Below are 14,797 nucleotides of genomic sequence, written 5' to 3'. Positions count from 1 at the left end.
AGGAGGGAAAAAGAAAGAAAGAAAGAAAGAAAGAAAGAAAGAAAGAAAGAAAGAAAGAAAGAAAAACAGAAAGAGAAAGAAAGGAAATAGACAATAGATAAAGGTAAGTTGAAATTGAATTTCTTCAGCATGGTAGCTGGCTTTTGGGTTGAATGATGAGTTTTCTTACTTAAACATGAAGTTATAAAAGATGAATTGAAGCGAGTTCTATAATTGAAATATATTCTATAATTGCTCTTACTGAACTCATGTGAGACCTAGTATGAGAGAGTTTACAAATATAATGTTGCACGTTTCTTCAAAATGACATTTTGTGTCTCTCTATGTGTGTATGTTGGGGGGAGATTGATGCATCTATCTTGATGCACACTAATCAAAGTCAGTTTTTCTTTATTTCTTTATCTATTCCAGGGTTAAAACTCAGTTGGTCAGGATTGGTACGAATTACCTTTATCCAAAGAGTTATCACTCCACCACTCAATGTGTTTTATAAGAGAGATATTAGGACACCAAACCACAAAATGTTGGCTCCCAGCATCCTTACTATAGTCTCAGCCATTGCTGCCAGTATTCCTGGTTTCACCACTTCTGAGAAAATGGTTGTGCTTCCCACATTTGCTGATCTTGGCATGTCTACCAGGGATGTCTTCACCAACAAAGTCCAAGAATAAATTGGAATTTTCTAACACAGGGTCCACCAAAGTTAACAGCAATCTGGAAACCAGGTACAGATGGACTGAGTACAGGCTGATGTTTACAGAGAAGTGGAACACAGACAACATCCCATGCATCGAGATCACTGTGGAAGACTAACTCATGCATGGATTTAAGGTGACCATTGATCCTCCTTGCCTAACACTGGGGAAAAATGTTAAAATCAAGACAGGGTACTAGAGGGAGCATATCAACCTGGGTTGGCCCTCAACCCAGTGTCCTCTTGTGCTTGGCTATGAGGACTAGCTGGCTATCAAATGAACTTTAAGACCCCAAAGTCTGGTATAACCCAGGGCAACTTGGAAGTTGGCTACAAGGAAGATGAATTCCAGCCTCATACTCACATGAAAAAGAGGGTAGAATGTGGTGGCTCCATTTACCAGAAGATGAACAAGAATTTGGAGACTGCTGCCTAACTCACCTGGACAGCGGGGGAAAAATAACACTCAGTTTGGAATAGAAGCCCAAGTATTAAGTCAACTCTGATGTCCCCCATTCAGCCAAAGTGGACTACTCCAGCCTGACTGACTTAGAGTGCACTCAGACTCTAAAACTAAGTATCAAACTGATGTTGTCAGCTCTGCTGGATGGCAAGAACATCAGTGCGAGTAGCTACAAGCTTAGTCTAGGATTGGAATTTCAAGGTTAAACAAATATTGTACAAATAGTGTACAATGTCAATTGTACCTTCAGAATTTAATGTACTTTTTAATGTTGTGTATTGGGGATGTGAGAATTGATGAATACCATGGTAGACCCCCCAGGCTAAAGGTGACTCTGCTTTAAGGTGTTTACCTTCAGAGGTACAGAAAAAACCTCATTCCAGAAAGGGTCATTTTTAGCTGTAGACATGGACTTGGGAGAAACACCTCTAAGAGATGCCAGCTTGCAACTGGAAGCTGAGAATGTGCTGGCCTTTGTAAATGTGTATCCAAGCTACAGATGAAATTGTGACTTCCCAAGCATTGAACCCTTGTGTTCAAATCCTATCTACTGGGAAGCAACCACACACCTATGTGAAAGGGATGTTTCTAGATAGATCACCATGCCCTGTTCCCATTCTAGCCCATCAGTTACCTATTTTACACCAAAAGGAGTCTTCAGGGTATGGTTAACTATTTCTTTTGTGTCATTTTACACTGTAACAGTCAGTCACTCAAGACTTTAGTTTTCCTTGGGTTTTTGCTGTGGTTTCCTTTTTATTCTTTCTTTAATTCATTCATTCATGCATTGTTCCTTTTTCTTTCTTTTTTTTTCTTTCTCTTCTCCAGTTCCTCCTCCTTCTCCTTCTCCTTCTCCTCTACCACAACCTCCTCCTCACCTTTCTTTTTCAAATCCTTATTTTTCTATTGCACCAGAGTATGAAATAGCTTCTGTGGTTGCTATCATACTCTGACAACCCTGAAGATCTAAACTTACTTCTGTTATACACTCACCATTCTATATTTTAGCAGTTTAGTGGGAACATTATAGAGTGTTCTATTTGGTGTGGAATTAGCTCCTCCCCTTCAAATGTAGCTTTTGATATCACTTAAAGTAAAACTTGAATGAAAGATTGTTTGGTAATCAATAGTAGACGTTTTAGTTTAACACAATTTGTAAATTTGTATAGGGTCAATGGCTTTGAACTGTGTTTTGGGAGCAGAGATTAATGAATCCAGAGAAATGTCACTCAGAGCTTCAGAGAGAATAACTGCCAAGGACTATGGTAGAAATTATCAGAAGGTAATACAATTAAATCCAGGGAATATGAGAACTTCTGCTGCTAATGTCAACTCTGTCATTAATAAGTATATACAACTTGCCTTGCTCTCTCTCTAATGCTGGGATTATAGTCAGGTACTGTGGGACTTCTTTGACCCAGAATTCTTTATAACTCTATGTGTAAATAGAAAAAACTCAACATTTGCCTAAATGTTAAAATAGGAAAGCATTCCTCATAAAATTCAGCTAGAAGCATCTGTTCAAACATAATGACTTTTAGCAACCTTCAGACAGATATTTTACTAATAAGTATAATTTTTGCCTTGAGAAAAAATCACCTGAATTTAAAATTAAATAATATATTCAATGAATATATATACAACTCAATTTGTAATTTAATGAAGTCATTGTTCCTTATATTCTGTGATTTATATATTAAGTCATGTGCCATGTGCATGGGAGATAGGTTTAGCAGCTAAAAGCAATAGCCATGGAAGCTTGAGGACTGCATTCCAACCGCCAGATCAGACACAAAACCCCAATGCAGTGCAGTGGATACGCAACTACAGTACTCCAATAATGGTAATGGAAGCAGAAACAAGACAAGTAGTTCAAAGCTTGTGGGCCACCTACCCTGGAAAACACAATAGAGTAGCAGAAATAACTAGAACCTACACCAATAAGGTGCAATGTGAGAAATGATTCCTTAAAGTTCACACCATACCAAACGCATGCTCACATACTCACATACAAGCTTGGAGCTTCTGTTGCTTTGACATCTCTATCACAATGTAATATATATAAAAGCATGAGCTACAACACATAAATTCCTTTGTGGTACAGAAGTCAAGGCAGCAGCAGATTGAGACCATGTGGTCTCATTGCACATAAAGTCAAGAAAATGACAGCAACGGAAACATTCTACTGCTTACTTCCCTTTCTCCATGTGTATAGGCCAAGATCCCAGAAGAAAATCTTGCATGGTCAACTGTCTTTCCGTCTCAACCAATATATTCAAAACAATGATACATCTCCCCAGTGAGTTTAGATTCTGACAAGCTAACAGTCAATAAGAACTATCACAAGGAATTATTGATATTATTGATAGATGGGTCAACTTATAAAAAATGTCAAAACCAAATCTGTAAATATCTTCATAAATTAGTAGTAGTCCAAGGAATCTTTCCTAATCTCTCTCTCTCTCTCTCTCTCTCTCTCTCTCTCTCTCTCTCTCTCTCTCTCTCTCTCTCTCTCTCCCTCCCTCTCACTTTCTCTCTGCCTCTGAAGGTCTCTTCCATGACTTCTTTCATTTTTCAAATTATATTTTAAAATTTTTTGTGAACATGTGTATGAGCATACATCCCAAGCTCTGTGTGTGTGTGCACATTTGTGTGTGTGTGTGTGTGTGTGTGCGTGCATGTGCATGTATTCTTGGAGGTTAGAGGCTAGCTTGGGAGAATTGGTTCTCTTCGTGCACCGTGTGAATCCTGGCATTGATATATACATACATATATATATATGTATATGTATATATATATATATATACACACATATATATATATACTTTACACACACACACATATATATATGAAGTTTTAAAAAAATAATAAAGTTAGATTATTATTCTGTTGTTTCCTCTCTCCAAACCTTTCTTGCTTTCCTAATTCATGGTGTCATTTTTCATTAATTTTTACTAGATGTATATATTAATAATAATATATACATATATTCCTAAATATAACCGGCTTAGTATATATAATGTGACTCATAAGTATGTTTTCTGGGCTGACTATTTGGTATTAGACAAAAAATTGGTTTTCTACTGCCTAAAGAAGACAATTTTTCTTGTTTTCAGCATTCCCTAGCTGCCTGTGGTTCTTTCTGTAAGTTTGAGGTCTCAGTTTTAAACAAACCTAGTTTTAAAAACGATTGCTTTGTAAAAACTGAAGAAGAAATAATGGACAATGCTGAGAAATGGCTTTGTTTGTCTAGCTGGTAATTCAGCCTTCCCTTGCTGTGTTAAAACTCACTGATTCAGTAGGAGGAAAGCCAGGGGCCAAAGGTGAAAACTATTTCATAAAACATTATACATTCTGAAAAAAATGAACACAAAATAAGATGAAAATGAGCAAGCAATGGCTACATTCTTGAAAGAAGCTAAGCTCAAAATCTTGTACCATAATTTTACAGATTGGCCATCATAGAAAATAATGCCACAATAATCTGGCTTTAGACTCAACCTTAACCTTCCAAGTACAGAAAAAACAGTTGAATACAAGGTTGTGAATGCTCTGCAATTAAATAAGCAAGATTAGCAGAGAACTGGGAAACAGAAGTAATGACTTAAAAAGGACTGAGTAAAAATGTCCATCAAAACCAGGCAGTACATTACAAAGGTTTAGAACTTGTTTTCCTGTGTCAGAAGTGGGAAGGAAAGTGATTAATATAGCTGTGATCTCTGAGACACAATTATTTTTACTAATTTACTTACTCAACATAAGCTCAAAGCTAAACAGTGCATGGTCCATGGAGAGTTAGGTGAGCTGGAAGAAAGAAAGGAGCAGAAGCCTACTAGTAACAGCCTGGTGGAGACATCCAAGTTCATACATATATGATGTATATATGCATATATACAATTAAGATAAATCTTAAAAATAATAATTCAGACATATTTCCTTATAGGTTTAGTAAACTGAGCATCCGAGAATCCTGTCTTTGGTCTTCTTTGCTAAATTTGCCTCCTTGTCTCCAGTGGTTGCTCATTTTTTTTTTCTGGAGACTCATTTGAGGAAGGAAAAATCTCCCTGGTCACATGGCCATCGGCAATATTTCTTCCTCGTTGCTTGCTAATGGAGAACGGTAGCTTTTGACAGATTGTTGGCAGAAGACTGTCTTCAGGCCAGCTGCAGGTCTCAGTAATGATACTTTTCCACTGGGCCACATAGCTCACCACACTTACCTTAGAGATCTGGAAATGACATTCTATTAGAGGTCATCATAAATCTTACTATAATTCAAAAGAAGTGAATAGCGTAATTCCTGAAACAACAAAAGACACAAACAATTAAAAGTTACCCATAACACACTTAATGTTATCTATTTATCAATCCATCCATCCATCCATCCATCCATCCATCCATCCATCCATCCATCTACCTATCTATCATTTATTCAGTTATATGAGGCAGAGTCTTAAGTAGGTGAAGTTGTGCTGGAACGTGCTATGTAGCCAAGAATGACCATGAGCTTTGATTCTCTTCTCTTTACTTCTTCAGTGTTGAAATTACAGTCAGGCACTAACAGGACCAGCAAGTACCATGCTGGATATCAAATTCAAGGCTTCATATTTAGACTCTGGTATCTGAAATACAGCCTTAGGCCTATCACAGACAGACTACAAAAGATTCCAAAACTCTGAAGTGACTTAGGTAAATAACATGTGTGTGTTTCAAGCAAGACGTATCCTTTTGTAAGAAATGAGAGAGTTGTTTTCATTCTTTCTTTATAGTGCTTAAATAATATTAAACAAGTCATTCTATTTACAGATCAAGTTGATTGTTCTCATTTGCCCCCATACCCCTTCCTTAGAACTTCAAAAATTATATTTACAATACATAAATGGTAGAAGAACGAAGTAATACTCCTTAAGGTGGAATGGCAAAGAGATTCATGTAGTCTTTTAAGATTTAAATAGATTCTAAATCCAGGATGTATTCTACAAGTAAAATACATTTCAATACACAAATAAAAGTTCATGAAAGAAAGAATGGGAAGGGAACTGCAGAGATGACTCAGCAGCTAAAAGCATTTTTGGCTCTTGAAGATGATCTAGGCTGAAGTCCCAGGACCTACATTGTGGTTCACAATTGTCTGCAACTTCAGTTCCAAGAAATCTAATGCCCTCTTCTGACTTTTGCAGGCACCAGCTACACAGAAAGTGTATATTTCCAAGTGGGTAAGAGATTCATGCCTCATAATAAAATAAATGAGTATACAAAAAAATATGAGATAATGATTTGGCTCAGTAGATAAAAGGTTTAACACAACCTTGAAGAATAGAGTTTAGATCATCAGGAACTATCTATAAAAAACATACAGTTGTCTGTCATGGTCCATTTTTAACCCCAGCTCTTAGAAAGCAGAGATGTGATTCCTGAGGCAAATGGCTACCTTGATAAGTCAATCATGAGCTACAGGTTCAGTTGATAGACCCTACCTCAGTGAATGAAGTGGTTAGTTATGGGGTCATGTGACCTGACAGCTGGCCTGAAGCAAGAGTGAGATTGAAACACTCCCCAAACTTGACATCTCTCATCATGGTACTGGTAGGAGTCAGGTCCCCTCTCTCCCTGCACTCTGTCTAATGCTCCATTGGCCTACGACCTCTACCTCCCCTAGCTCTAAGGGCAGTTATGTCTTCTCTGACCAGATTTCAAGTTCAACAATTTGCCTCTTCATGAGAAATTGCCTAGCATGTTCATAGAATTTCTTTTCATGGAAATAAAGAATTCTCATATCTCTGCTATAGCCAACAATTCATATCCACCTTGGAATTCCCTACCTACTCCCTGAGATCTACATAATCCCTTTTCACCACAAATAATGTTGAGCTGTCTCATTAAAGCCAATCACAGAAGTCAATCCTATCATTGGTATTCATAACTTCTAAATCTTGGACACACATCTTCATCCTCCCATTCTCTCATCTTCTTCCCCACACCCTTCAACTCCACTTCATCTCTATTCCCTTTCTACTCCAGGGCTAGTGGCCATCAGTCCCCAGAGGAGAAGGGAAGGTCCCAGTTACTAATGGAGGAAGACACTGATCATTAACTTTGGGCCTCCTCACATGTGCATGCACATACATGTTTACCTGCACCACATGCACATCCATACAAATATGCATACATATATGTTCATGAGTAAAAACACAGAGTGACCATTTTTTTATTTAATATAATTTGATTTTTTCTAATTCATTTATGTCCTTCTCACTGAGCCCCTCCTGGTCACCCTCCACCCCATTCTTCCCTTATTTCTCCTCCCCTTCTCCCGTGAGAAGATACGAGTTACCTCTGGGTATAACTCCACCTTGATATTTCAAGTCTCTTCAAGGCTCCATGCTTCCTTTTCAACAGAGACCAGGAAAAAGCAGCCCAGACAGAAGAACACATCCCATATACAGTCAACAGCTTTTGGAATAGCTCCCATTCCAGTTGTTTGGGACACACATGAAGACTAAGCTGCACATCTGTTACATATGTGGAGGAAGGCCTAGATCCAGCCTGTATATGTTCATTGCTTAGTGGTTCAGACTGAGAGCCCCAAGAATCCAGGTTAGTTGACTTTTGGCTTTCCTGTTTAGTTTTTATACCCTCCAGGGACTGTAATCCTTCCTCCTATTCTTCCACAAGAGTTCCCAAGCTCCATCCACTATTTGGCTGTGGGTGGAGAAGCAATTTCTTAAAGATGGTTTTAAATTATGAAAAAAGATTTTTCAAAAAGATTTCTATGGTTAGGGGAAATGTGAAGAGATTTGGAGACAAGGCCTTGCTTCCTAAGCTAGAATGCTTGTTAGAAACCAGAGCAAAATTGGCAAGTAGATCCAAAATTCTCAGTATCTAAGAGTTCCATTGAGACCTAGATACTGCTACTTTAAGACCATACTTAGATCATTGCAGGTGAAGAGTTTTAATTTCCAGAATTGAACTTCATATTGTAGAGACCTAATGGCAATGTCTTGCCATCTGTGTGTAATGCTCTAAGAAGTGGGGCACAAGGAATATAATGCTTTATTTTCTTCCATTAAAGTGTCTTGTAATGCAGCTTTCAATCATTACATTTAACTACAAGAACATGTCCATTTACTAGAACAAAACCAAATTAGAACATATACAAATGTCCTAAATTGTACGTCAAACATTCACAGACACTCAACAAATAGGGCTTTATTTCCTTGTTACCTGAGTGAAAGAAGAATAAACTGTGGTAGACCAAATCTGACTTCTCCTGTTACAGCCCTGAGCACCTATAATTGTATCAGTATCTGTAATCAAGTTATGAAACTTTGCTGGAAAACACACTGTCTCTAAGACACAAGACATAGACCTTCCCTTTGAAGCACACTTTGACACTCTTTTCTGATTAAATATGTTGAAGTCAAGTCCAATTTTTATTACATGTCAGAGAATGTGCTAAAGTAAGTAAGTAAAATGAGTTAATGACAAAATTATCCATTATCAACTCTGAGATTGGTCTTCTTTCAGGTTTTCCTGGATGTGCCATCATAATTTAATTTGTAATGACTTTTCATATGTGATTAAGTAATTTTCTCTATCAACTTTCAAACTAAAGCCCTACCATGACAGCACAACCACTAAGAGCTGGCTTGTTTAAAAGTACCATATAGTAATGAAGATATATGTAGCTTAGTCCTAGTATAATATGTTAAGGGATTTTTTTTAACCCATAGATTCCATTTTAACAACATTTTCCTCCATCCTTAGCTGAGATAATTAGTTTAGAAAGAAAGCAGTGATGGTCAGAGTTAGATGAGGCTTCAGAATTCTGTAAGTCTAGAGAAATAAGAGAATTAGCTTTTTCACTCATGGCACAGTTTTGAGAAAGTCCAATGAGACAATGCTGGTAAAACAAATGCTGCTTTGCAAATCTCAACTACATGGATAAGCATAAGTTCAGGGTACAAAAGAAATAGCTATAGAATTATAAAGGATTTTCATAGTTTTAGAAGGCAGAGACTACCATGATATATGAAAAGATAAAAGGATGAAAGTAAACACAAAGATTATGTATATGTGTGTATATATACTTATATACATATATATTTATACATATATGTATACATTTCATGTATATAATTAAAATGATCATGGGTGCACTCAAGTATGACAGAGAAGAATAATTTATCTTGCTGCACACATATACTACATTTCTTTCCTATTGACTTTAGAAAATAAAATGAATGTTGTAAGAGCTTACTTCATTAAAATCAAGAAAGACTGCAGGAAATGGACAGACAGGACAACCGAAGGACACAAGCTAGGGACAGACACTATTTTTGGAGTCAACACCAAGTGGTGTTGAAATGTCATATCACACACCTCTTTATTTCCTTTTTTATTATAGTTCTTTCTTTATTTATTCTTTTTTGACAAGGTATTGCTATGTAGCCCATGTCCTCTAGAAACTGACTCTGTTCCCACAGGACTGGAAGAGTGGTCATCTTAACTCAGACTTGTGTTAAGGCTACTCTCACATAATATCATAATCATCGTAGGGCATGTATTTAACAGAAGGCTTTACAGATAAATATCAATATCTTAAATATATTTATTTAACGTGCCTTTGCATGAATATACATATCATATGAATGCAGTATCGAAGACAGTCAGAAGAGGGCTTCAGATGAGTAGCAAAAGTTACAGGTAGTTATGAACTACTTGATGTGTTAGGAGAAGAAGCCTGTTTGTCTGGATGAACAGCAAGTGTCTTAATTGCTGAGGCATCTTTTAAGCTCATATATTAATAATTTCATTGATGCTAAAAAACACCACAAATTCTGTATCTTAAAACAATACAGATTTATAATTTAATGCTGTGCAATGTGTCACATGTATAATTTTCTGTATGTCTCAGAAAATACCTATCCCATAATTTTGTGTGTTCTCTTCTGAAATCATCATAGGATTAGCTTTAACTGTTATATCATGATATCTTCTTTAAAAAAAGAAAAGTAGGGTATGAGCAAAGCAATAAATTTTTTTTCTTTTTTTTAACAGCTGAGTAGTACTCCATTGTGTAAATGTACCACATTTTCTATATCCATTCTTCTGTTGAAGGACATCTGGGTTCTTTCCAGCTTCTGGCTATTATAAATAAGGCTGCTATGAACATAGTGGTGCATATGTCCTTGTTATATGTTGGAGAAACTTTTGGGTATTTGCCCAGTATCGTTATAGCTGGATGCTCAGGTAATACTATGTCCAGTTTTCTATGGAACCGCCAGACTAATTTCCAGAGTGGTTACACCATCTTGCAGTCTCACCAACAATGGAGGCATGTTCCTCTTTCTCAATATCCTCACCATCATCTGCTGTCACCTGAGTTTTTGATATTAGCCATTCTAATTGGTGTGAGGAGGAATCTCAGGCTTGTTTTGAGTTGCGTTTTCCTGATGACTAACGATATTGAACACTTCTTTAGGTGCTTCTAGGCCATTCTAGCTTCCTCAGTTGAAAATTCTTTGTTGAGCTCTGTACTCCATTTTTAATAAGGTTATTTGATTGTCTGTAATCTAATTTCTTGAGTTCTTCGTGTATTTTGGATATTAGCCCTCTATCGAATGGGATGTAGGATTGGTAAAAAATCTTTTCCCAGTCTGTTCATTGTTGTTTTGTCCTATTGACAGTGTCCTTTGCCTTACAGAAGCTTTGCAATTTTATGAGGCCCCATTTGTCAATTCTTGAACTTAGAGTATAAACCATTGGTGTTTGGTTATGGAACATTTTCCCTGTGCCCATGTGTTCAAGACTCTTCCTCATTTTCTCTTCTTTTTGTTTCAGTGTATCTGGTTTCATGTAAAGGTCATTTATCCACTTGGACTGTACAAGGAGATAAGAATGGATCTATTTACATTCTTCTACATGCTGATCTTGCATGTACAACAAGCACCATTTGTTGAAAATGATATCTTTTTTCTGCTGGATGCTTTTAGCTCCTTTGTCAATGATCAAGTGACCATAGGTGAGTGGGTTCATTTCTGGATCTTCAATTCTATTCCATTGATCTTTCTGCCTGTCTCTGTAGCAATACCACACAGTTTTTATCATTACTGCTTTGTAGTACATCTTGAGATCCAGGATGGTGATTCCCCCTAGCAGTTCTTTTATTGTTGAGAACAGTTTTCACTATCCTGCATTTTTTGTTATTCAAAATGAATTTACAAGTTGTTCTTTCTAACTCTATGAAGAATTGAGTTGGAATTTTGATGGGGATTCCACTGAATCTGAAGATTGCTTTTGGCAAGATGGCTAGTTTTATAGTATTAATTCTGCCAATCCATTAGCATGGGAGATCTCTCCATCTTCTGAGATCTTTGATTTCTTTCTTCAGGGACTTGTAGTTATTGATATACAGATCTGTCACTTGCTTGTTTAGCAAGGTATTTTTTATTATTTGTGACAATTGTGAAGGGTGTCATTTCCCTAATTTCTTTCTCAGGAATCTGATTGCCTTTATAAACACAAACAATAAACTTAGCTAGGTGGGATCCAGCCCTGAAATCACCACTTCCTATATTTCTGCATCTCCTTCCTTAGTATCTTTTTAACAAGCTGGCTTGCAGCTGCCTCTGTTCTTTTAGGTTTATGAAGCTCCTTATATATAATTCATATTGTGTGCTTATATTTTTCATAGTTGAGAAATTATATATTCTTGAATTTGTTTTCTGGGTTCTTTTCCACAGCCTTAAGGTTTGTCCAGAAGGTCTCAGCATCTACCATTTTGCTGAGTAACTAGAGACACTCTTGCCTCCCAGACATCTGCTGTCTCTGCTTATCATAGAGTCATTAACCTTGGCAGAAAGGATATTCCTCAAAGGAGAATTATGAAAATATATGTATTATTATACAAACAAAACTTATACTCACAGCAGCCATCAACACTCTTGGAGGCCCACATTCTGCTGGCTCTATTTCAGGGGTGGGAACCATGTCATTCCATCCCTTGCATGGCTATGCAAGGCTTGGATATGATGCATGTGCTGGAGGTTAAGAACACTTCCTGTTCTTACAGATAACTTGGGTTCAAGTTCCAGCACTAAAATTTAAGATCAAATTGTTAACTCTTGTGGTAGGTGATGCAAAACCCTCTACTGTTCTCCTCAAGTATCAAGTGTTTACAGGGTGTATAAGCATAACCAAAACAAAAAAATTCATACACACACACACACACATAAATCATAAATTGTTTAAAAAATGAGTTGCCTTATGCTATCTTTTAAAATGTACCTAGTGGTTTTTTTGGGTTTGTTTTTTGTTTTTTTGTTTTTTTTAAGCCACAGCAATAGCTATCATTTCTGTGCGTTATACCTTTGGGAATTTTGTCCAAATTATTGACACCATTGATTATTTTATTTCTTTCTAGAACTTTCACATTTATGTTATTTATTAATTCTTGTACCAATAGATCATTGTCATTAGCTTTATACTGTCTTGAATTCAGATAAAAAATATAATATATAATATATGATATATTATGTATAATATATCATATATAATACATAGAATATTATATAAATATATATACTATTATATTTAGTGAAATGATACATATGTGTGTGTGTGTATGTGTGTGTACATATATCATTGTGTGTGTGAGCATGCACATGCTTGCATGTGTGTATATAGTTTCACTCCTCTGTATGCCTGTGTATGAAGGTCAGGGTTCTACATTAAGTGCACTTTATATTTTGAGACAAGGCATCTTGCTGATCCTGGTTCTTGACATTTTATCCGGCTACTTAGTCAGCTCCAAACTCAGTCTGTTTTTGTCCTTGTAGCACAGGGGTTATAGACATGGTCACTGTTTCTGGGTGTTACATGGATCATGGGGGTCTGAACTCAAGTCCTCATGCTTATTTCCAAACTGTCTACTCACTAAGCTGTCTCCTTATCCACTAGTGCACATTGTATATAAGATTTTATTTTGCATTTTCATAATTATTTTATAAATTTTAAAATTAGATTTCTAATTTCTCAAAAGAAGAAAAAAATCCTAATGGTGTAGGCTTAGATTTTTCAAAAGCCTACTTTAATAAATGTTCTTAAATTCTTTAACCTTCCTTCTAGCCCACCACCTACTAGAGATATTGAAAAGGAAAGGTCACTAGGGCCAAGGGGGATATGTGGACCTGTTTAGAAATAGGTCTTTGGGCGATTACAATCTTCATGGTCATGATATCAGCAGTTCAGTTCAGATAAATAAGCAGTGGTAGCTTGATCCACTGTCAAAAACCATTCACTAGTCTGCAATGGCAGTAAGATCCAGAAGAAACTGTGAGGCTCTGCCAATAAGTCAAGTGAGTAGAAATGGCAAGAAGCTGTTGGAACACTACCAGAAGTTCTTTGGTGCATTTCTCTCTATGAAGTCATGACAAACAATGATGAGCAAAGAAGCCAAGGCAAAGGAATTCCACGATATCTTCAGCAAAGACCATCATCAGCAAACAAGGACCAGCAAAGAGTAGCAAGGTGAACTAATGCCACACTAATGCATCATGAACTAATGCATCATCCACTGTTTGTTGGGTTATATTTATATCCTTTCCAAACAATCTGTATACTCTCAAGCATCTACTCCAGCAAAACAATACATGCTCCCTTTTTAGGAAGCTTCTGAAAAGCATCATACATTGGTCCTTAGCAAAATATCTTCCCATGTGTCTGTTTCAGCAAAACATTCTCTCATAAGACAGTTTCCAGAAAAACATCACACGAAACAACTGAATGAATCTTCAGTGAAACGAGGAATTTCCCTTCACAGAAGTATGATTAAAATTATTTAATGTGTACATCAGTTCCATGAGCATTCTTATCATGTATGACAGTTTACAGATGCATCATATATATTTCTAGTGACAAGATTTCTTAAGTTTCTTATGTAATGGCATTTCTTATAATTCTTATAATATTTTCTTTATTGGGAGCCAACTCTGAGCCAAGGGCGGCTATTATCTTTGCAGCCATCTTGAGCCATGTACCCTGACAAGAGACTTGTTTTTAACAGCCTACAACAGCTGAGCACACTCTGATAATTATCTTGATCCTTTCAATCAAGGCCAGGGAGTGGTAGCACACGCCTTTAATCCCAACACTTGAGAGACTCGACAGAGAGCTAGATAGACTTGACAGAGCAGACAGACTTCGTCTCCAGAGAGACTCAAACTAGACAAACCGACTCAGAGCAGATAGAGCATACAGACTAGACTAGACAGAGAGACTAGACCGAGACAGATTCAGACAGACTCAGGCAGACAGACTAGACAAAGAAGACAGACTCAGACTCCGTCTCCAGCAGCAGACTTCGTCTCCAGCAGGCAGACTTCGTGTTTGACCAGACTTTGTCTTGTCTCCATTCTTCGCATCCCTGTCGCCACTCTCTTTCTTGCTCCCTGACCTGCGGACCGGAGCAGCAGAATGGGCCGTTACATTTCTTCTTTTTAAATTATATATGTTTCATACTAATAGTAATAGAAATTTAAATTTAAAAATATTTATTTTTAGTGTGGCTTTGGTACTATTCCATACAATTATATACATGAGGAAATGTTTTGAAGGCTGAAGTAGTAAATTTAGATAAT

At 36.8% G+C, this 14,797-nt stretch overlaps 1 pseudogene; it reads left to right on the top strand.

Moving 5' to 3' along the window:
* The first annotated feature begins 596 nt into the window (after positions 1-596).
* On the top strand, positions 597-1,363 carry LOC114616987 (annotated as a pseudogene).
* Positions 1,364-14,797: the final 13,434 nt, after the last annotated feature.

The sequence above is a fragment of the Grammomys surdaster genome, unplaced genomic scaffold (genome assembly GCF_004785775.1).
Source record: "Grammomys surdaster isolate TR1022 unplaced genomic scaffold, NIH_TR_1.0 133, whole genome shotgun sequence".
Lineage (NCBI taxonomy): Eukaryota > Metazoa > Chordata > Mammalia > Rodentia > Muridae > Grammomys > Grammomys surdaster.
The sequence above is the reverse complement of the archived record's forward strand: the minus strand, read 5'-3'. Positions and strand labels throughout refer to the sequence as shown.